Below are 22227 nucleotides of genomic sequence, written 5' to 3'. Positions count from 1 at the left end.
AATTATAATAGCCTGTGGGGGATAGTTAATTCTGATTGGGGATTGGCTTCAAGTCCCAGTGTGGAAGTCCTTCTCTGGGAAGCTAGATTAGATGCTGTAGGCTTAGAAAAGCAAGGTTCAGTGATATTTCTCCTAGGCATCGAGATTTTCTTGGTTTTCAACAAATACGCTGGATGACCTGCCAATGTAGGCCCTGTGTGGACTGCTCCTTTCCTGGAAAATTATAAACATTTTGGCTTCATATGAGAGAAGAAATGCCTTTACGATACACACTGCATAAACTAAATCTGGACTTCATGGTACATGGATAACAGAAGCATTAAGAAGGATTTTTTTCTGTTTTGTCTTCTCAATTAGATTATTCAGTAACTTTCAGATTTGAAATCAATTAATGAAGAAACAGAGTGATTCTCCATCTGCATGGAAGCAATATGAAATGCTTTGATTGCTGAAAAATATATACAGAATTAAAAAACTTCACACAGAATTTTGTAGAGTAAATTATGCATGAGAAGAGTTTTTATATTTATTTATTGACAGGAATTTATATAAACAGCTGGGAATCTTACCACCTCATTCAAAGTAAAGTATACTATAATATAGTTCTCATTAAAGTCACTATGCTTTATTTTTGTTCAAGCAGCATAGAGCGATGTCAACCTCGTTGCTGCTTTGATTGCGTGCCCTGTAATTAGAGCTGTTGAACTCCATCCTAAAGAAAGTGAGGATTCAGTAAGTTCAGAGAAAGTACAAGTTTGAAGAATTTGGACAACCAGAAAAATGAAAAGTTGTGCCCAATTTGTGGACAGTGAATCAAAATGCATCCTGCTGTGATACATAACTAATTAGAACAACGACAAAACAAACAAACAAACAACAACAACAAAAAACCCACTGATGCCCCTAATGACTGAAGCCCCTAGTGACTTAGTGACTCTTCCCTAGTATTTTTAATTTAATGACTCCTAAAGAGTTCTCCAAAAGCGTATTTCCTTATTCAGCACCAGGATGTAGTTTTTAATGAATAACTTACATAGCATTCTCCAAATTTCAATTCCATTTGGAATAGCTGGTGCATGGGCTCATTATTAACTCAAGATCCCTGAGTTTTAAAGTAGTTTGCCAGGTATTTTTAAATAATGTTTGAATTGTAGTTCTTTGATGTTACTACAATTATTTTCAAAGTGCCCATATTTTACCTGCATTTCTGCTCTAATTTCTCTCCTTGCATTTTCAAACAGCTGTTCTTTCCTCTTTCAACTGCTCTTGTTTCATAAGCACTACTAATGAACCAGTGAGAAGCCTACTGAATCCCCCAAAGCTGTAATAAATGGAAATACTTTTATTTGTATACCACATAAATTCTAAATTCTAAGTTAAACACACACACACACACCTCCTTATCATGCTAATTTACTTCCTTTCTTATGTGTAAAAAGCAATGCATGGTTTCTCTGCATAGCCATGCACATGCATTATTTCTGTAAAGCATAATGGATACACAAAATTTAATGAAATGAATTCAAAAGATTTATCTGTACACAGAAATTCCCCTTATATGTGTGTGAAAAGTGAGTATTTGACTATGTTAAGATAATGTAAGAAATTATATTCTTTGTTATGTCCGTTTATACATAACAAAGCAATATCACTCCTTAGAATTCCATGGTTAACATCTATTGGGCCTTTTGTATCTTCTTATTTTTTAAATTATGTTCTTATATTTTCCATTCTTTGTCCTTCCTCTGAAATCAATTTTAGTGTCTCACAGTTAGGATCACCTACATTACAGAATCTTTAAACCTTCATATATTTATTTAATTTCTAGCTGTTGAAAATATGTTCAGATTTAATTATTTAATTTTGAAAACTGTATCCTGATTCTGAACTAATAACTTTAGAAGATTTTTTTCTATAATTGCTCCCCAGATGTACACTTGATGGCTTAAAGGCAAGAAAAAGGAATTAGGTTGGCATAAGCTTGGTAGACTTTATCTTCCTTGATTTCCGAAAATGAGGTATTGGCTACCTTCACCCTCGCTTGAGTATATTAGTGGCAAACTAGAGCATAAATGCAAAAATTCATGAAACTGAAAAATACACATTGGAGTTAGGGCATAGAAAAGGAGTACATAAAGAGTACATAATGATAAAGACACTTGTGCCAAAATGCAGCAACTTTAGAAATCCACATGTATGTCTTGGAACAATAAAAGTTTGGAAGTAAAAAAAAAAATCAATCAGTTTGCTGGAATACTGAAGAGACAAGGGAACCAAGGTTTCAGAACTACCTGCTCCCCACAAATCTGAAGAGACTTACATATATGTAGAGTCACAGCCAATATATGGCCACCTGGAACAGAAACTGCTAGATCCATAAACTTCCAGTGTCACATAGATGGTGTAATACTGATAAATTTCTGGAAACTGATATGAATGAAAATAAAAGTGGGATATTGATAGGATTGTAGTCTTAGGAGAACACTTTTATGGGATTTACCTTCAAAGCCCCACCAAAATCTCATTGTGAGGATCCCAGAAGAGTATACTAATAATTCTGAAAAGGGATAGGGAAATACAGGCAGAACTTTCTTGGTAACACAAGAGTGCTCTTCTAGGAGAAATACACTGAGAACTTTATCTTAGCTGAAGGAAGAATGTTTCTTCTGAAGGACCTCAAGGACCCAGGCCCCACATTAGGAAATCCAACCCCTGTGCCTTGAAGCTGCAGGAAGCTTTCTTACCCAACCCCCATGTCAAAACCCCACTAGTTGCACGTAGCATTTCAAGTCTTGCACAATGGCAACCACAAGATGTTCCATATAGATAACCCCGGGAGGGCCAAACTTGAGCAAACAGGGAGAAAACAGGAACCAAAAAGAGCAGGGTGCAATTTTATGGTTTTTCTGAGAACAAAAATTAAAAAAAAAACAAGTTTACCCCCCAGGTGACCCCGCTGCTGGATTCAGGGAAACCAATAGAAAGGCTGCTGCTGTGCTAAGCTGAAAACTAACCCCCTGCTCCATATAAAAGATCTGTGCCCCAGAGCCCGGTGTGCCAGTTCACCGAAGCTCCGGCTGAGGTGTTGCTGAGCACCCGCAGGCGCCTGTGTATCAATAAACTTGCCTCTTGCTCTTGCAGCCAGTGTCTCGTGTGGTTCGTTCCGGGTTTGGGATCTGTGGATCTTTCATTTTGGAGGTTCCACCGAGATCCAAGATCCCGGTTCCGATCCCAATCCCTATCCGGAGGACACCCAACATCACTGGGAGGTAAGCTGGCCGGCTCGAGCTGTCTATGTCTAACCTGTTGTCCTGTTGGTTATCTGTTTTCTGTTTTGCGCGGCGTCTGAAAGACTATGCATAGTCACTTAGTATTCTGATTCTGAAGCAGTTCCGTGATCACTCAGGTTTCTGAGGCAGACAGGGAAGGAGTTGACGAACTCGGACTTCACCCCTGCCACCCTGGGAGACGTCCCAGGGATCAGAGGGGTCCATTTCTTTGGGGCCCCTAGTGTTTCCGAGGGATACACCGTTTTTGTAGGCGACGGAGAAGCAGTTTTTCCCAGGCCATCTGTTTTGTAGACGACGGAGAAGCAGTTTCTCCCAGGCCATCTGATTCTTTCGGTTTGTGCCGAAGCCGCACAGCGTTCTTTGTGTTTTATGTCCTGTCTGATTCATATCTGTACTTTAGAGATGAGAACCAAATTTTCAGTCACAAATTTTGACACTCTCAAAGGGACTTTTAAGGAGTCCCCACTCTGCTTTCTTGGGGAAGCCTAGCACTCGAAACAACTGCAAGCAGAGGATAAACTTTTTGGGAGCTGGCTACTAAAAAGTTAGAAAAACAAAAATGCCTAATGCCTAAGGTCAAACCAAACTGGAGGAACTAATCCTATGGATAAAAGATAAGATTAAGGGACTCCCAGCAGCTGCCAGAGCCATTTAGCTCTGGGGAGTTCCCTGGGTCCTTATCTACATCTTAAGGATTACACCACCTCTATTTACTTAAAAAGAAGGAACACTGAATGCAGTAAAGCCAGTCACACTGAGACCCTTGATTTTACACCTATAGTTCTAAAGCATTGCACTATCTTGCAGTTAAAAGTTGGGTTTAAGCAATTGTTTAGTTTGATTTCAGATAGTTCATGCTAGAAAACTTAAATACTTGGAATAAAAAAAAAATTAAAGAGTTTCAATTTTGAACTGGGTAACCTGAAAAAAAAAAATTAAAACGTTGGTCTGGCTCATAAAAATGACATTAGATAATTAAATAGCAATAGTCTTAAAAATTTTCAAAGCTTAATTTCAGATATATATGGTAATATGTAAGTAAATTTAATGTAACTCAATGCTACTTTAGAAACTTCAGAACAAGCAAAGTGGCTTAAAGGTACTAAAAAAATTTCTTCTGATGGTAGAGATTCTATTTCCAGTTTTATGTGAACAAGTTTTTCTAATGTAAAAAGATATAAAATTTAAAATTTTAAAAATTGCTTCTTAAATTTGTATCATAATTTCCAACATCTAAACCTGAAAATATAACTTAATGTAAACAAAAAAAAAGTTTATATAATTATGGTGTTATTAATGTGTTCATATCTTCCAGGTATACAAGCCTGTAAGGTAAAAGCTTCGAAAGAACATTATATCAAGCTGGTATTCTAAAGTTATATGGTAATTTAAAAAAAAAAAAAATGTAAAGGTTTTATTGCAAAACACAAAAGTACATCACTACTTTTCTATAAGAGGTTAAAAGCTTTCAGCCTTTAATTCATGTTTTAGGTGTGATATTATATTGTGTTAGCTAATATTCATGTAAACTTGAACAACAATTTATGTAAACTTTATAAAATGATCAGCTTCAGAACTATAGTAATTGAGATTTATAAAGAGCCCTGCCTTACTTGAGATAAGGCTCTATCCCATCTCACTACATGTGAAAATGGCTATAAAAAAGTAAGCCAGATTTCAGTACAGTTAAAGTTGTGTCCAAAAATAGGTTTGTGCCAAGATTACTAGGATCTCAAACAGAAAATTATGATGTATAACCCTACTAGAATTCAAGGTAGCTATTATATAAGCTAAGTATGTTTTTACCCTAGTTAGTTTTGTTTTGTAGTTTACTTATAGATGGTTTAAAAATTGCCTATTAATATTTTAAAGAGGTATTACTTTAAGAACACAACCTGGGCCAACATAAGATAAGGAGTTATCACCTACAGGATAGAAAAATAAACATTAAAGCCCAGTGCTCTTAATATAAGGCTGTTAACTTATTTGCTGGATGTTTAAGATCAAGTTTTAAAATTAGTTAAATTAAAAGGGCCAAGAAAACCAATATTCGGCTCTTGCCCTCTGAGTCAGTCTGAATCAGGGAATAGGGAACTTCTCCAAAGGGCTCAGCAACTCTAGGCCACATAACCTCCTGAGCAAGGAGATTAATGAGACCAGTGGAGGACAGGAAGCCAATCGGTGCATTTGCTGTAAAGAGGAGGATCATTAAAAAAGGGAGACATCCCTGATGCTTCTGAGGGAAGCCATATGGTCAAGCAAGGCCTGGACCCATCCTAGCGCAAATGGCACTAGCAGAACTGAAAAGCTGCTATGAAGTTCCCGAGGACTCCCAGGATAACTCAGCTGACTGTAAACAATAGGTAAAAATAAAAGTCAGTTTGACTTGCTTCATCTTAAACACTTAGCAAAGACAGTAAAAGCCAAAGCACAGCTGTTCTTGGACATCTTAAATAATAATAATAATTAAATGTAACTTCCATAAATAAGTAGACTGGAGGCTACAAGAGAGATTCTTAGACAGAAATGCCTGATAACTGTCAAAGGGACTACTAGAATAGTTTTAGTCTAAGGCTTTTATTTCTAGCCAACGCAGGTAGACTTGATGTTTGCTAATATGGTTATCCAGCCCTAAGTAGCAGAATTAAAAATTTCTCTATTAGACACAGAGAAGAAACAAAAGGTTCTCTTGGAAGCTCGCAAAAATGTGCCAGGGGACGACGGGCGCCCCACCCAACTCGCAAATTTGATTAACGAAGCTTTTCCTTTAACCCGGCCAAACTGGGACTATGCGACTGAAGCAGGTAGGAACCACCTACGTCTCTATTGCCAGTTACTCATAGCGGGTCTCCATGGAGCAGGGCGACGGCCCACTAATTTGGCTCAGGTAAGACAGACTATCCAGGGGTCAGAGGAAACTCTGACAGCCTTCTTAGAGAGATTAAAAGAGGCTTATCGGGGGTCTACTCCCTTTGATCCTGATAGTGAGGACCAAAAAAAAAAAAAAAAACAATGGGGCCTAAAAATGTACTTCAAAAATGCCTACGACCCTGGGGTCCTATTCAAAATTAGGCTAACTACTATATTATCTACTGTAGCTGGCCCCTTGATTATATTACTGTTAATTTTAACCTTTGGACCTTGTATATTCAACAAATTAATGCAATTTATAAAAGAAAAACTGTCTGTAATCCAAACTATGGTCCTCGCGCAGCAATATCAAGTACTCCCACAGCACCCTGAGCCATCAGCTGAGCTAGTGCCGGACTCTGAGCAGGTAGATCAATGGATATAGGATTATATCCTGGATAAAGAAAAGGGGGAAATGAAGGACCTCAAGGACCCAGGCCCCACATTAGGAAATCCAACCCCTGTGCCTTGAAGCTGCAGGAAGCTTTCTTACCCAACCCCCATGTCAAAACCCCACTAGTTGCACGTAGCATTTCAAGTCTTGCACAATGGCAACCACAAGATGTTCCATATAGATAACCCCGGGAGGGCCAAACTTGAGCAAACAGGGAGAAAACAGGAACCAAAAAGAGCAGGGTGCAATTTTATGGTTTTTCTGAGAACAAAAATTAAAAAAAAAACAAGTTTACCCCCCAGGTGACCCCGCTGCTGGATTCAGGGAAACCAATAGAAAGGCTGCTGCTGTGCTAAGCTGAAAACTAACCCCCTGCTCCATATAAAAGATCTGTGCCCCAGAGCCCGGTGTGCCAGTTCACCGAAGCTCCGGCTGAGGTGTTGCTGAGCACCCGCAGGCGCCTGTGTATCAATAAACTTGCCTCTTGCTCTTGCAGCCAGTGTCTCGTGTGGTTCGTTCCGGGTTTGGGATCTGTGGATCTTTCACTTCTTCTCCAGGGTCTTCTACCATTCCTATCTTACCTGAGGGGACAAGGGACAGGAGATATAGCCAACAGGTGTTATTTGCAAGAAAACAGGTTTGGGACACAACGACCAGTAACAGAATACAGAAAGAGGAGGAAAAGATATATTACTGGAGAAACAATCATAAAAGTAGCATCCCACAGGCACACCAAAAACAGGGCTTAAGTATGATATTATAGAATGTCTCCCTACTGTTACATTTTCTCATACATCAACAGGAATTAATACAATAATAGCAGAGGGCAGATAAAAAGTCTGCAAGATGCAGACTATCACTCAGGAGAAGCACATCCCAAACAATACATGAGGGGAAAAAAAAGTACAAAAAAAAAAAAAGTTTGAACCTCAAGATCCTGCAAATACTGTAGACATTAAACATAGCCCAACCCCTTGACATATTTAAATAAATCATCATACTAAAAGCCCATTTACCTAAGTTCTTGGTGCACAGTACAAGCCCATTTTTCAACAAAAGATTATGAGATATGTCAAAATGCAAGATAAAACACAGTCTGAAGAGACAGGCAATCATAAGAACTAGATTTCGATGTGACACAGATGTTAAAGTTTTCAGACAGGAAATTTAAAGTAAGTATGATTAATATGTGAAGGACTCTAATAGAAAAAGCAGATAATGATATGCAAGACTAGGTGAGTAATATTGGCAGAGATCTTGGTACTCTAAGAAAGAATCAAAAGGATATGCTGGAAATCAAGAACACTGAAGATAAACAAAGAATGCCTTTAATGAAATTATTAGTAGACAGAATCAGCCAAAGAAATAATAAGTGGGATTGAGGATATGTAAATACAAATTCCACCAACTGAAATGTAAAGATGAAAGGGAATAAAAAAAGTTAAAAAATAAAATAGCACAGAACAACTGGGGGACAATTTCAAATTATGGGACGTATGCATAATCCAAAAAAGAAAGTAGCAGAAGAAATATTTGAAATAGTATCCAACAACTTTCCAAAATTAATCACTCTCATTAAAACCGCACATCCAGAAATCTCAAACAATAAAGATCAAGCAAAACTACAGCTATGTATATCATATTCAAACTTCAGAAAAACAAAGGGGCAATACCTGAAAGAAGCCAGAGGGAAACCCCCATCTTAGCCATAAAGGTAAAAGGCCCTCTGTATCCACTTGCTTGGTAAATGATCCCAGTTTGAAAATATTCAGGAATCAAAATTGTGTTTATAACAAGTATGTAGATTTTTTCTTGTTATTGTTCTCTTAACAATACAGTATAGCCACTATTTGCAAAGCATTTACATTCTATTGGATAGCATAAGTCATCTACAGATAACTTAAAAAATTCAGGAGGATGTACATCAGTTATTTGCAAATATTTTTGTCATTTTATGTAAGGAACTTGAGAATCCAGGGATTTTTGTATCCAAGGGAGGTTCTGGCATCAATTCCCCTATGGATATCAAGGGAGGAATATGTAAGCACTCAGGAGGCTAACGCAGGAGGATCCCTTGTGTAAGACCAGCTTTGGCAACTCAGCGATATCTTGTCGTAAAGCAAATTAATAATAATAATAATAATAATAATAATAATAATAATAATATAAAAAGGAATAGATATGTAGCTTAATGGTAAAGCCCCCCACCTGGGTTCAATCCCAACTACCACACAGAATAAATAAATAAATAAAAGGACAAACGAATAGACTAGTATTCACCGAACATTCACTAAGATAGACCACATTCTGGGCCATAAAGCAGAAATTGGAAATTTTATAGCACTAAATAAATATATAGAAAAAATAAAAATATGTATCAAAAACCTTAGTTTCTAACTTAGGCATTAGGAGAAAGAACAATTTAAGTCTTAAGCAAAAGAAAAGAAACTATAAACTGCTCCATGCCCACAAATTTGATAAATTAGATAAAATGCAACTTAAAAGATACAAAATACCAACACTCATAAAAGGAGAAATATACAGCTTGAATAAGCTTATATCTGTTAAAGTCATTGAAAAAAAAAATACTTACTTACCTCCCCCTAAAATCTCTAAGCCCAAATGGCTTTACAAATACATTTTACAAAATATTTCAAGAAGAAACTATATCAATTCTCTGTAATTTTTCCAGAAAATAGAAACAAGGGATCAGTTTTTAACTCATTGTATAAAAAGGAAAATTGCAGACTAATGTTCCCATGATATGAAGAAACTCCAACTAAAAAGATATCTGGCATTCTCATTATCTCTGATATTTGTCTCATTAATCTTTAAATTAACTATTTGGGGCTTTGTTTATAATAATGTATGTAAGCAAATAATATATACATATATGTTCTATATATTGAGAATTGGAATGTTATAATTAATGCATTAAAATAAATATAGCACAATTCTTAACTGATGCTGAATTTTATAAACATATTATGCTACAAAAATAAATAAATAAATACCTTGCTTCTGGGGTTATAAATTAACACCTACCTAAATGTGCTAACAACAAAATAATGAATATCAATGTGTCTCACAGTAATAACATGCAGCAATTGGAGTCCAAGGGGCAGTCTAACACAGTAATTACAGCATGGCCTCAAGAGAGGGACAGCCTGATTATACATATATGACTTTGCTACTTACTAAGTACATGAACTTGAGCAAATAAATTCATCTTCTTTGGCCTATTTTTCATATTTTTAAATGGATATAATAATAAAACTCAAATTATAGAGTTCTTGTGATGATTAATTCCCCCCAAACCCTTATCACAGTGTTTGGTTCACCAAAATAACTCAATAAAATTCTCTGACATGATTACTATTATTGTTACCAGTATAAGAGACTGAGTAAAAGAAATATGGCAAATTTGCTAGTATGTAATTTTGTAATGAGGATCCAACCCACTACGGAAAGAGGGAAGCCGAAAGTCCAAAATCACCTCAGTTCTTTGCCTAGAGATAAGCAGACTAATTGTATCAGTAGAGTTGCAGGCCAGAACTAACTGTTGAGTGCACATTTTGAGCAAAATAGAAACAATTCACTAATTTATTTATGCAGCAATCATCATGAAGAAATGACCAAGACCTTGGGAATATTAAAATTGCTATATTAACACATTTTAATACATTCTGATAAATGTTCAAGTAGACTAGTGCACAGAGTTTTTTAGGTCCTAGAGGAGGATGTTATTGTCCCTAGAACGTATAAGGCAATTATTCAAGAAAAATGCAATCTCAAAAGACTGAAACAGTGGGTAAAATTGTTTCTCAGGAATAAATGGATCAAAGGAAGAATATTTAAAGCAGATAAAGGAATTTATAAACATATGATCAATGATGCAACTCAGATTTGTTGAGCACTTATCATTTACTAGGCACTGCTTCAAAGTTCGACATGCATGTGAGAATTTTTTTTTTTTTAATCAGAAAGGTGCACATAAGCAGGACTTACTCTGAATGGAAAAAAGGCATTTTAACAAAATAGAGCACTCACCTCCAAAAATACCTTATCATTAGAACAAGCAAATATCCAGGAAAAAAATGGCTCTTACCTCAGTGAATCTTTCTAGTTTAATTCAGGTCCAAACTATTCAGATCTAGATCCTTCTATGTTCAATTGAAATTGGCACCTGTGTTCACTAGAAATCAAGCAACTTTGTGATGACAAGTATAGCAAAGTGTGTGAGCCACGGAGCTCCTCTCTAGTTTTCAGAGCTCTGTAACATTTCCTTTGGTCTGTGCTTTGTGCTCACTGCTTTGAGATAGTCAAAGACCATCTGATGTGGAAGCTCCACTCTAGTGCAATCCCCAATCTAAACTTCCGGCCACTGGAGATCTAAGTTTCTTCTGAGTTTCAACATTGCCCTCTGTGTCCTGACTAGAAACTTACTCCAGAAAGGCTTTCATCTATGAAATGTGAAATGTGTGCTGCGATTTTCTGTCTGGTGACATTTTTAGAGGCCAGGCTGTACTCAGTGCCAGCTCATATGTGTGCCTCTTGTATGCACAAGGAATTTCAACTCTCTCACAAACTTCTCTAAAGTCTTGAGAAAAATTCAGAGGTGGCTGCTAGCCCCTGTACATCTGATTTGCCCCGCTATCATTTCACTTGACTATATATAACCTGCCTCGTTGAGTTAGGGCACACAGCAGGTCTATAGAGCATAAAAGTTTAGAGAGGAAGTATTTTCTCAATTATGTTTTTTTTTTTTTTATTAAAACATTAATGTACTTGGGAAAATATATCCCAAATTCTATGTTGAAATATATAGGAGTCATGATTTTTTAAGTCAGTATTTTCCTTCCCCCCGAGGTTCTCAAGTGAGAATCCTTGCCTTCTAAGAGGCTGAGGGCGTCTTGCCCTCTCTCAGGGTGGGCCTGAACAATTGTTTTGATCAGGACAGCAAAGTAGAACAGAAACTGTGTCTCAGGATTACAGATGGTCACTGGACCTGCTGAAGCTAGGTTAGGACATGACTTGATCTAAGTTCCTAGGAAGCCGATCCCAGTGAGTGATTTCTTGCCAGAGGCCAGAGTGTTCTGACATAGGATTTCTTTCCATGTGCTTTCAATGTCTCCCAAACCTAGGAGAAGGAGGATGGGCTACTAGGGTCTGTTGTCAGTTTGCCTAAATGTTCACTTTGGTGATTAGAAGCAGCAGATTGTAAACCACAGTGAGTCCTCTTCTCTGTCATCTCAGGGCAGAAGCTGCAATTTTTTCAACCCAAACTCCCAAGCTCTCAATCCTATATCCTCCAAGATAGAAACAAGGCCTCTTATCTGGTAATAGCTGTTTGTTCACCAAGTTTCAAATTTCTTTTTTCTTTTTTTTTTTAAACTAAGAAAATATGGTGTTTCAGGTGTGTGTGTGTGTGTGTGTGTGTGTGTGTGTGTGTATGAGAGGTATGACCCTCTAAAACATTACTCAAAATATAGTCTGAGAAACCCTAAGGTTTCCTTTGACCCTTTCAAGTCATATTACTCTCATAACGATAATAAAATGTGCCTTTTATACTAGTGTAGAGGCTCCCTGTCATGTGATGGTATCACTTATAACATTAATAGAGTTAATGTTTATTTTTTGTGTTTTAAGGAATTTCTTTCTTTCAATTTCATATACATGTAAATATGTCTTTACACACACATCATTCAATGCAACTATTTGGAATCAATAATAATTTTTTTGGGGGGGCAGGATAGGGGTACTAGGGATTGAACTCAGGGGCATTCTTCCTTCTTCCTAATTCCAGGGCTTTTCTGGCTGGAACAAGAGAGAGTGATGTTGGCAGGAAAACCAGTGTGTCATCTGTATTGTTTCTATTTTTAAGTTTTCCTGCTCTTTATCTGAAACCTTGGTGTTGTTTTTTTTTTTTTTTTTTTTGTAAGCCAGCAAACTGATGTCTTTATTGACCAATTCTCCATCTCCCAAAGTTGGTAAATGGAAATTCCATCATGTTTGTGTCCAAAAGGAAGACATTTGGTGTTCAAAGGACTAAAAAATAACATCTCAAAGGTAACAGTAGAGGAATTCAGCTGACATAACTTGACTAACAGTCCCCATTCACATTCCATTAGACCTTCTTGAGTGGGCAAGAGAGATGGGGCAACGGCTATTGGAGAGGAGTGTTTATGAACATTACCTCTTGCATCTTCTCAGACGTCAGAACATTCCCCCTGGTCAGCAAGTTTTTCAGCCAAGTCATCAGACAGGAAGATTCCAATGGAAAGCACAGAGGCCTGGCAGTAAGTTCAGGGGACAACCCCATCCGCGGTGTTTAATCATCAGCCAATAAATGTAAAGTGTGGGTACCATCAACTCTGTTGCTTTACAAAGTTTTTTTTTTTTTTTTTTTTAATGCAGAAATGTAGTAGGCCAAGTGGAATGTTTTTGAACAATAGAAGTTGATTCTCAGACTTTACCCTGTAGATGAGTAGCATTTTTAGCATAGTATTTAGATTTAGGACATATAATTAAAATTCCTTAGTTGCTTAGTAGAAATTATAAATGTTTCAAAATTTAGTATCCCTTTGGCCCTTAGAGAATCCATTCTATGACTTTACATGCATTATTGAAGATGGGAACCCTTTTAACTCTTTAAGAAATATATGCCTACATGATCTTAAGAACACTACTGATGCTACAAATGAAGAAAAAACAACTCTTGACATGCGAACCGAGGATATCAAATGCTATGTACATATTTTATCTTTAGTCAGAGACTCTCAGAAAACATAAATATCTATTGAAACAGTTGCACATTGTTTTTCCTGGTATTGATAGTCACATAGTTTCAATATTTCATTGTTTAATTATAAGCATATTTTATGAAGGGTCCCTTTGGTAAATCATGGCTTTATTTTAGGAATTAGTTCTCATTAGTCTAGATAATTCACATTTTATCACATTTTTACAAGCCTTATAAATGGGAAATTGCTCATATAAACAGAGTCTAATGCCATTGCTAGAGCCACTGTAATTGAAATTTAGTGGTGTCATAAAGTATGTGCTGCTATTGAAATGGAACAAAGGTTCAGATGCACAATACAAAAAGACTTTAGATTCTATCTGGCAGGCTGAAAACAATGTGACATGTCTTTGAAGTGCTGGTAATGTGAAGCAAATATTCTCCTCCATACTGAAGCCAGGTGGAATTCTCTGTTTTTACAACTTGTCATTGTGTTGTGAAAATAGCATGGACTTGGCCTAAGGGCCTCCATAATCATTGCTGGATTAGACACAACCCCCCCCCATACAGATACACCCAACACTCTTCTCTCACCCAAATTTATGCTAAATCTGCTTAATCTGGCATCAGAAAATACTAATTAAACACCAGCAGTTCTGTAGCCTTTTAGATTCTACAGTTACATGTCAGAGAGCAGTGGAAGAAACTAGTTTACGATCTTCAGATCCTTCCCTTCTAGGACTAATGAGAAATAATTCAGACAGGATGCTATTTTCCGAAGGTTGTAATAACAATCTTTTTTTTAATTTTTATTTATTTATTTATTTATTTATTTATTTAGTAGTTGTAGATGGACAGCATGCCTTCTTTTTATTTCTTTCATTTTTATGTGGTGCTAAGGATTGAACCTAGTGCCTCACACGTGCTAGTCAAGTGCTCTGCCACTGAGTTACAGCCTCGGTCCTGCTGTAGCAATTTTGATGGCAATATTTGGCATAAGGTGTATATCTAATGTATATTTCTATAATGTTAGCAAGTCAGCATTTCAATGTCCTTCTTACTTCTCATTAATTTTTTTTCTTTTTATTGGTGCATTATAATTATACATAATAGTGGAATTCAATATGATATGTTCATAAATGCATATAATACAATTTGATCAATGCCATTACCTAACATCTTCCGTTTTTCTTCATTTCCTTCCTACCCTAATACACTTGCTCTTCTCTTTTGGTCTCCCTTCTACTACTGTTATTATTATTTTAATTAGTGTATTATAATTCATGGTTCTAAATATGTGGACATAGCATAATTTGGTAGATTTCATTGCCTAATATAACCCCATGTATTCCTCCTTTTCTGTTGACCAACTTACAGTACTCCATTTTCATGAGATCCAACTTTTGGGGTTTTAAAAATTTATTATTATTGTTATTATTAATAATAATTTATCTCTTTCTCTCTCTCTCCTCTCTCTCTCTTTTTCTCTCATTGCTGAATATGAGAGAAAACATTTAGACCTTGACTTTCTGAGTCTAACTTATTTTAGTTAGCATGATAATCTCAAGTTCCATAATTTACCTGCAAATGACATAATTTCATTCTTTATGGCTGAGTAAAACCCCACTGGCCATATTTGCCACATTTTCTTTATATTTTCAGTTTTGACAGGCCAAGTCTAGTTTCATAACTTTACTATTAAAAATTGCACTGCTATAAATACATGTATTATTATGCTGGTTTTAGTTTTTTGAGGAATCTCCAAACAGCTTTTTTTTTTTTAATTTTTATTGTTGGTTGTTCAAAACATTACATAGTTCTTGACATATCATATTTCACACATTCGATTCAAATGGGTTATGAACTCCCATTAATTTCTATTTCTTGCTTGATTGGACAAGAGTTTAAAGACCTATGTTGAATAGAAATGGTCACAGTAGACATTCTTGTCTTGTTTATGATATTACAAGAAATGCTTTCAGTTTTGTTCCATCACTATGATGTTGGATTTCAGTTTGTCATATACAGTCTTTAAAGTGTAGAGGTAATTACCTTCTATCTCTAGTTTCTTCAGTGTTCTTAACATGGATGGGGGCTGAATTTTGACAAAGACTTTTTCTGCATCTGTTGAGATGATCATGTAATTTTTGTCTTTAATTCTATTTATGTGATGCTTTACTATCTTGCATCACTGGAATGAATACATTTTGATCATGCTGTGCAATCTTCTTAATGTGTTTTAAAATGTGGTTTGCTAGCATTTTATTAAGATTTTTGCATCCAAGTTCATCAAGGAAATTAGCCTGAACTTTCCTTGATGTGTCTTTATCTGATTTTGTTATCAGGATAATAATGGCTTGATAGAAAGAATTTGGGAGTGTTCCCTCCCTTTATATTTCATGGAATAATTTGAAGAGGGTAGCATTAATCCTTCTTTAAAAGTTTGATGACACTCAGTTTATAATTCATCTGGTTCTGAGCTTTGCGTTTGGAAGGCTTTTAATTGCTGTTTTAATCTCATTCCTTCATATTAGTCTGTTTAGATTTTACATATCCTCTTGGTTCAATTTTGGTAGGTCACATATATCTAGAAATTTGTCAATATATTCTAGATTTTTCAGTTTGTTAGAATGTAGTTTTCAACTATTCCCTAATTATTCTATGAATTTCAGAACTGTCTGTGGTGTTATCACCTTTTTTAATTGCTAATCTTATCGATCTGAAGCTCTTTCTTTTGGTTAGTTTGGCTATAAGTTTATCAATCTTTGTTTATCTTTTCAAAGAACTAATTATTTATTGTGTTGATCCTTTATATTTTTTATTCTCCATTTTATTAATGTTGCTCTTAATTATTTCCTGTCTTCTATTGATTTTGGAATTAGTTTCTTCTTGGTTTTCTTGGGTCTTGAGATATAGCAGTAGACTGCATACTTGAGTTATCTATTTTTTAATATAGTCATTTAATGCTATAAACTTTCCTCTTAGATAGGCCTTCATGATGTTCCAGAGATTTTGGTACTTTGTGTCACCATTCTTATTTATTTCTAGACTTTTAAAATTTCCCCTATTATCTATTTCATTCAGAAACTGTTGTTCATTTTCCTTTGCTTAGGTGGTTTCTATAATTTTTTCACTGTTGATTTCTAAATTCATTCCATTATGATCTGATAAAATGCACAGTATTATATTTCTTATTTTTGTATTTCCTAAGACTTGCTTTGTAATATAAAATCTGATCTATTTTGAAAAAGATTTCAAGAATTGCTGAGAAGAAGTAAATTCACTTGTTGTTGAAGGAAATATTGTATAGATTTTTGATATGTCCATTTTTTTGATATTATTTAGGTCAGAAGTATCTTAATCATTGATTTTTATGTCCAGATGTCCTATTAGTGAGACTGGGTGTTGAAATCACCCAATATTATTTTAGTAGGGTTTATTTGTAACCTAATGTCAGGAAGTGTTTATTTCATGTAAGTAGCTGCACTGATTTTGGAATATAAGTATTTAATATTATTATATCTTCTTGTTTGATTGTTCCCTTTACCAGTATATAGTGACCTTCTTTGTCTCTTCTGATTATTTGAAATCTGCTTTGTTAGATATGAGAATAGATATTACTACTTGTTTTCAGACTTTATTTGCATGAAATAAAATTTTTTCTCCTTTTACTTTCAGACTTTGGATGTCTTTGCTTATGAGATGACCATCCTGCAAACATCCCACAGTTGGGTCTTGTTTTTAATGCAATCTGCCAGTCTATGTCTTTTAGAGTTGATACCATTTATATTCAGAATAATATTGGAATTTTTTTTTGTTTGTTTTATGTCATTTCAGTTTGTTCTGCATATTTAACTTGATCTAATTTTCATTTACTAAACTTCGTTCCCAAAGAGCTTCATCAAATTTAGAGCTCTGGGGTTTGTTTTTGAGTTCTTCTGTGATTAATATTTCATTAAATACTTTCTGTAGAGTTGGATTAGTGGCCATGCTTTTTTTATTTCCTTAGTTCATACTTATTATTGAAAGTTTTTTTAAAAAAATTTCTGCTTCCATTATGAATGATAGCTTTGCTAGATATAAAATCCTGGTTGGTTATTGTTTGCTTTTAAAGTTGAAGTATCTCATTTTGAGACCTCCTAGATTTTAAAATCCAGGCTCATAAGTCAGAAATGAGTCTTAATAGATTACCTTTAAATGTGACCTAACTTTTCTCTCATAGCTTTTAATAATTTATTCTTATTGTCTATGTTGGGTGTTATGATTGTGATGTAATTGTGATGTAACTTGGAAAGAATTTTTAATAATCTTGTCTATTTGTGAATCTATCTGCCTCCTATATGTGGTGGTCCATCTTATTCCTTAGGTTTGAAGATTTTTCTATTATTATTTTACTGAATTGTTTGTTAATTCCATTAACCCACATCTTCTGACCTTCATATCACAATGAATTTTAAGTTTAGTCTGTTGTCCCAGAGTTATTGTATATTCTGGTCACATCTCTTTTTTTTCCTTTACAGTTTACTTATTATTCAAATTCATATCCCCTGTCTTCAAGGTCCTAAAGTCTGTTTTCTATGTAATCTAATCTTTTGGTGATACATTTAAGTGAATTTTTAATTTGATTTTTTTGTGGCCTTTATTTCCGGGAGTTCTCATCAGCTTATTTTAAAATTTCTATCTCTATTGAAATGGTATTTTGTTCTACTGTATTCCCACTCTTAGTTTCTTATGTCTTTTTTGGCTCATTAATCATTCTAATAATCAAATTTTTATGAAATTTTGTCCCCTGCCATAATGTGAGTTTCTCTTTTGGAGAATTATAAATGTTAGGGGGAGACTTTTTCCTAATGTTTTTCTTTTTCCTAAGGATTTGGCTTTTGCATATGTTGAGATATGTTCTTCTTCTTCTTTGTGATGCAGTCTCTAGGTGTGTAGTTATATCTTTTTTGATAACTCTTGTGTTGTTAATATCTGTTAGCTTCAACAAATAAGCTCTGTGCAATTCAAGTGTTAATTTTTACCGGCAATGCCTTTCAGATCACTGCTACAGAACTGCCATTTTAATTTACTTCTGGAATGCTACTTCAACACTGTGGGGTTCTCTGAACAATAGTCTTGGAACTTCTTTCTGTGTCTCCTGTAGGAGCAGATGTTCAAGAGTGGAACTTGACATCCCTTCTAGTCATTTCTTCTTAGGGCCTGGTAGTTGGTTTAGGGATTTTGTCTTCTCTGTTTTATGTTTTAAGATATTATTAAAGATTGAACAGAGTTCGTTTTTTCTGTGAATCAAGATGTGCAGTCACTTGGCTAATTTGTGGATATAGTTCACCAGCAGTCTTGACCCTTTGCATATCAGCATCTCAGAATATAGGGAAACAAACAATAGCAACAATAGGGGTAGCCAATATACAGCATTAAAATATATGCCCCATGACTCCTGTGACATTTATAGCACTAATTACTATACAAAGAGGAATGGTGGGGTCAGCAGTTATAACAACAACAATAAATAGCTATAAACTAAATATAGCATTAAAGTAAGCAGCAGGTATCAACTATGCCATTTATAATACTAATAACCACAACAATATGAGTGCTGCTTGGGACAGGAATTCTACAAACTGAATAGTTCTAAAAGGTTGCAAAGTTACAGTTCATTAAGAGAAAATAAATTGAGGCAGAAAACCAAAATAAAATTTCAAATATTCAAAAGTTGAAGAGAGGGAAATCAGAAGCAGAATAGGGGTAGCAAATCACCAATATAAAGAAGAAAGAATAAAAAATAAAATACAAAATACAAAAAAAATAAGAAATATGTGAAAAGTGTTAAACTTCCCTGGAAATCAGGAAAATACAAACCAAATCTACAGCAAGATTCCATCTCACTCCAGTTAGAATGGTAGTTTTTATTAATACAAATAATATTTACTTTTATCTATAGATATTTTTAAGGTAAGTAATATTGTTATATTATGTGTGAAATCTGAGTTATGCCTAGGGAAATGAGTATATATTAAAATATCTATGGATTTTTGTGTGAATTTATGAATTAATGTCCCTAAATACAGAGGTAAATTCATGTAAAATGTATGTTTTTTATATATAGAGGAGTCTCTGAATTGTATTTGTAGGTATAGGACTAATGTAGAATAATAATGCTATTTAGGAATAGAACACTTGTATCCATATACAGAAATACAACTATGAATATAGTTGTATAAAAATATACATAAAAATATTTAAATGGATATAAATTTGTATATAAATTTGTATATTTTTCTTTTGAGATGGATGTTTACACTTTGTTTTAGTTATAGTTTATGATTATGTAACTGAATATATATGAAAATGCATGAGCGGAAATTGGTTGCCACTAGGGTATGTTCATATATATATATATATATATATATATATATATATATATGAATTTGTATAAACATATATAGGAATATATATGTGAAAATGTATGTGGATATTTAAACTAAGAAATAAAATTTAAAAAGAAAGGGTCTAAACTAAAAAAGATAAGTTATAGACATGAAAATATTTTAGTACGGAAGATTAGAAGGTAAAAGAAATGTTTCTTGATGAGAACATATTTTGTCTGGTAAAAGTAACATTATTGGGCTAAAGATGAAAGAGGACAAAATTAAAGATGTAAATTTGTGAATGTCTAAGTCAAAGAAGTTTTGTGGAAGGCGAATCTCATAAAGTTTGTGTTTGTAATTAAATTGGCTATAATTAACACAGTCCGCTAAAGTTATTTGAACTTTAATGTACTATTTTGAAGCAAATTCTGAAACATTGATCTGTTCTTATCTATCAATAATTTTCTTTTTTTAATTAGTTGCTTAAAACATTACAATGATCGTGACATCATACATTTGATTAAATGGGGTATGAATTTTCATTTTTCCACGTGTACAGATTGCAGGATCACATTGGTTATACAGCCATATTTATACATAAAGCCATACTAATGTCTGTTGTAGTCTGCTGCCCTTACTATTCCCTTTCCCCTCCCCTCCCCTCCCATCACCTCTCTCTACCCCATCTACTGTAACACATTTCTCTCTCTCTCTTTTTTTTCTTCCCCCCTCACACCAACTTATATGTAATTTTGTATAATAATGAGGGTCTCTTTCCATCTTCTGTGTGATTCCTCTTCTCTCTCCCATTCCCTCCCACCTCTCCTCCCTGTTTAATGGTATTCTTCTCATGCTCTTCCTCCCTGCTCTGTTTTGAGTCGCACCCCTCCCCCCTTATATCAAAGAAGACATTCGGCATTTGTTTTTTAGGGATTGGCTAACTTAGCATAATCTGCTCTAATGTCATCCATTTCCCTGCGAATGCCATGATTTTGTTATTTTTTAGTGCTGAGTAATAGTCCATTGTGTATAAATGCCACATTTTTTTTTTTTTTTAGGAAATTGAAACTGTAATTGTGTTTGTTTATTTTTTTAAAGAATAATATCACTATTTAGGAAAAACTCAAAATATCTCATGAGATTCAGTCAAAGCTCTACTCATTTCAAATATATAGCATTAAATGTTGTCAGTACAAGACTATTCTCCACACAAAAATTATATAAAACTTAAACATATTGAAATATTGAGAAATGAGATGTGATAAACAATAAAATTTAAAGAAACAATAACAAGTAGCGTTCATATATGAAAAACTTTTTCTTAAAAGTAATTATTAGAAATTTATGGATATAGCCTCCAGAAAAAATATGAAGCATAATTATTTAAAAAATGAGTAACAAAGTTGAAATGAACTTCTAAATTTAATAAAAATAAAAAATTATATGCTGATATACCATGAAACTTTTTTTTAAATTTTTTTTATTTTATTTTATTTTTTTATTTTTTATTGTTGGCTGTTCAAAACATTACATAGTTCTTGATATATCATATTTCACAATTTGATTCAAGTGGGTTATGAGCTCCCATTTTTACCCCATATACAGATTGCAGAATCACATCAGTTACACATCCATTGATTTACATATTGCCATACTAGTGTCTGTTGTGTTCTGCTGTCTTTCCTATCCTCTACTATCCCCCCTCCCCTCCCCTCCCCTCCCCTCTTCTCTCTCTGCCCCCTCTACTGACATTCGTTTGTCCCCCTTGTATTATTTTTCCCCTTCCCCTCACTTCCTCTTGTATGTACTTTTGTATAACTCTGAGGGTCTCCTTCCATTTCCATGCAATTTCCCTTCTCTCTCCCTTTCCCTCCCACCTCTCATCCCTGTTTAATGTTAATCTTCTTCTCATGCTCTTCGACCCTACTCTGTTCTTAGTTACTCTCCTTATATCAAAGAAGACATTTGACATTTGTTTTTTAGGGATTGGCTAGATTCACTTAGCATAATCTGCTCTAATGCCATCCATTTCCCTGTAAATTCTATGATTTTGTCATTTTTTAATGCAGAGTAATACTCCATTGTGTATAAATGCCACATTTTTTTTTTATCCATTCATCCATTGAAGGGCATCTAGGTTGGTTCCACAGTCTAGCTATTGTGAATTGTGCTGCTATGAACATCGATGTAGCAGTGTCCCTGTAGCATGCTCTTTTTAGGTCTTTAGGGAATAGACTGAGAAGGGGAATAGCTGGGTCAAATGGTGGCTCCATTCCCAGCTTTCCAAGAAATCTCCATACTGCTTTCCAAATTGGCTGCACCAATTTGCAGTCCCACCAGCAGTGTACAAGTGTACCCTTTTCCCCACATCCTCGCCAGCACTTGTTGTTGTTTGACTTCATAATGGCTGCCAATCTAACTGGAGTGAGATGGTATCTTAGGGTGGTTTTGATTTGCATTTCTCTGACTGCTAGAGATGGTGAGCATTTTTTCATGTACTTGTTGATTGATTGTATGTCC

General features: G+C 34.8%; 2 long non-coding RNA genes across 2 annotated transcripts; one reads left to right on the top strand and one right to left on the bottom strand.

Moving 5' to 3' along the window:
• Positions 1-2668: 2668 nt before the first annotated feature.
• Positions 2669-7089, top strand: LOC139701813 (uncharacterized). The gene is made up of 2 exons (XR_011704391.1): positions 2669-3269; positions 4606-7089. It is a non-coding gene; the product is annotated as an uncharacterized lncRNA (long non-coding RNA).
• LOC139701814 (uncharacterized) lies at positions 6639-10931 on the bottom strand. The gene is made up of 2 exons (XR_011704392.1): positions 10703-10931; positions 6639-7175 (listed from the first exon to the last, which is right to left on the bottom strand). It is a non-coding gene; the product is annotated as an uncharacterized lncRNA (long non-coding RNA).
• Between the last annotated feature and the right edge of the window lie 11296 nt (positions 10932-22227).

The sequence above is a fragment of the Marmota flaviventris genome, chromosome 14, assembly GCF_047511675.1.
Source record: "Marmota flaviventris isolate mMarFla1 chromosome 14, mMarFla1.hap1, whole genome shotgun sequence".
NCBI classification, from domain to species: domain Eukaryota; kingdom Metazoa; phylum Chordata; class Mammalia; order Rodentia; family Sciuridae; genus Marmota; species Marmota flaviventris.
Note: the sequence above shows the minus strand (reverse complement) of the source record. Positions and strands in the feature narration are given on the sequence as shown.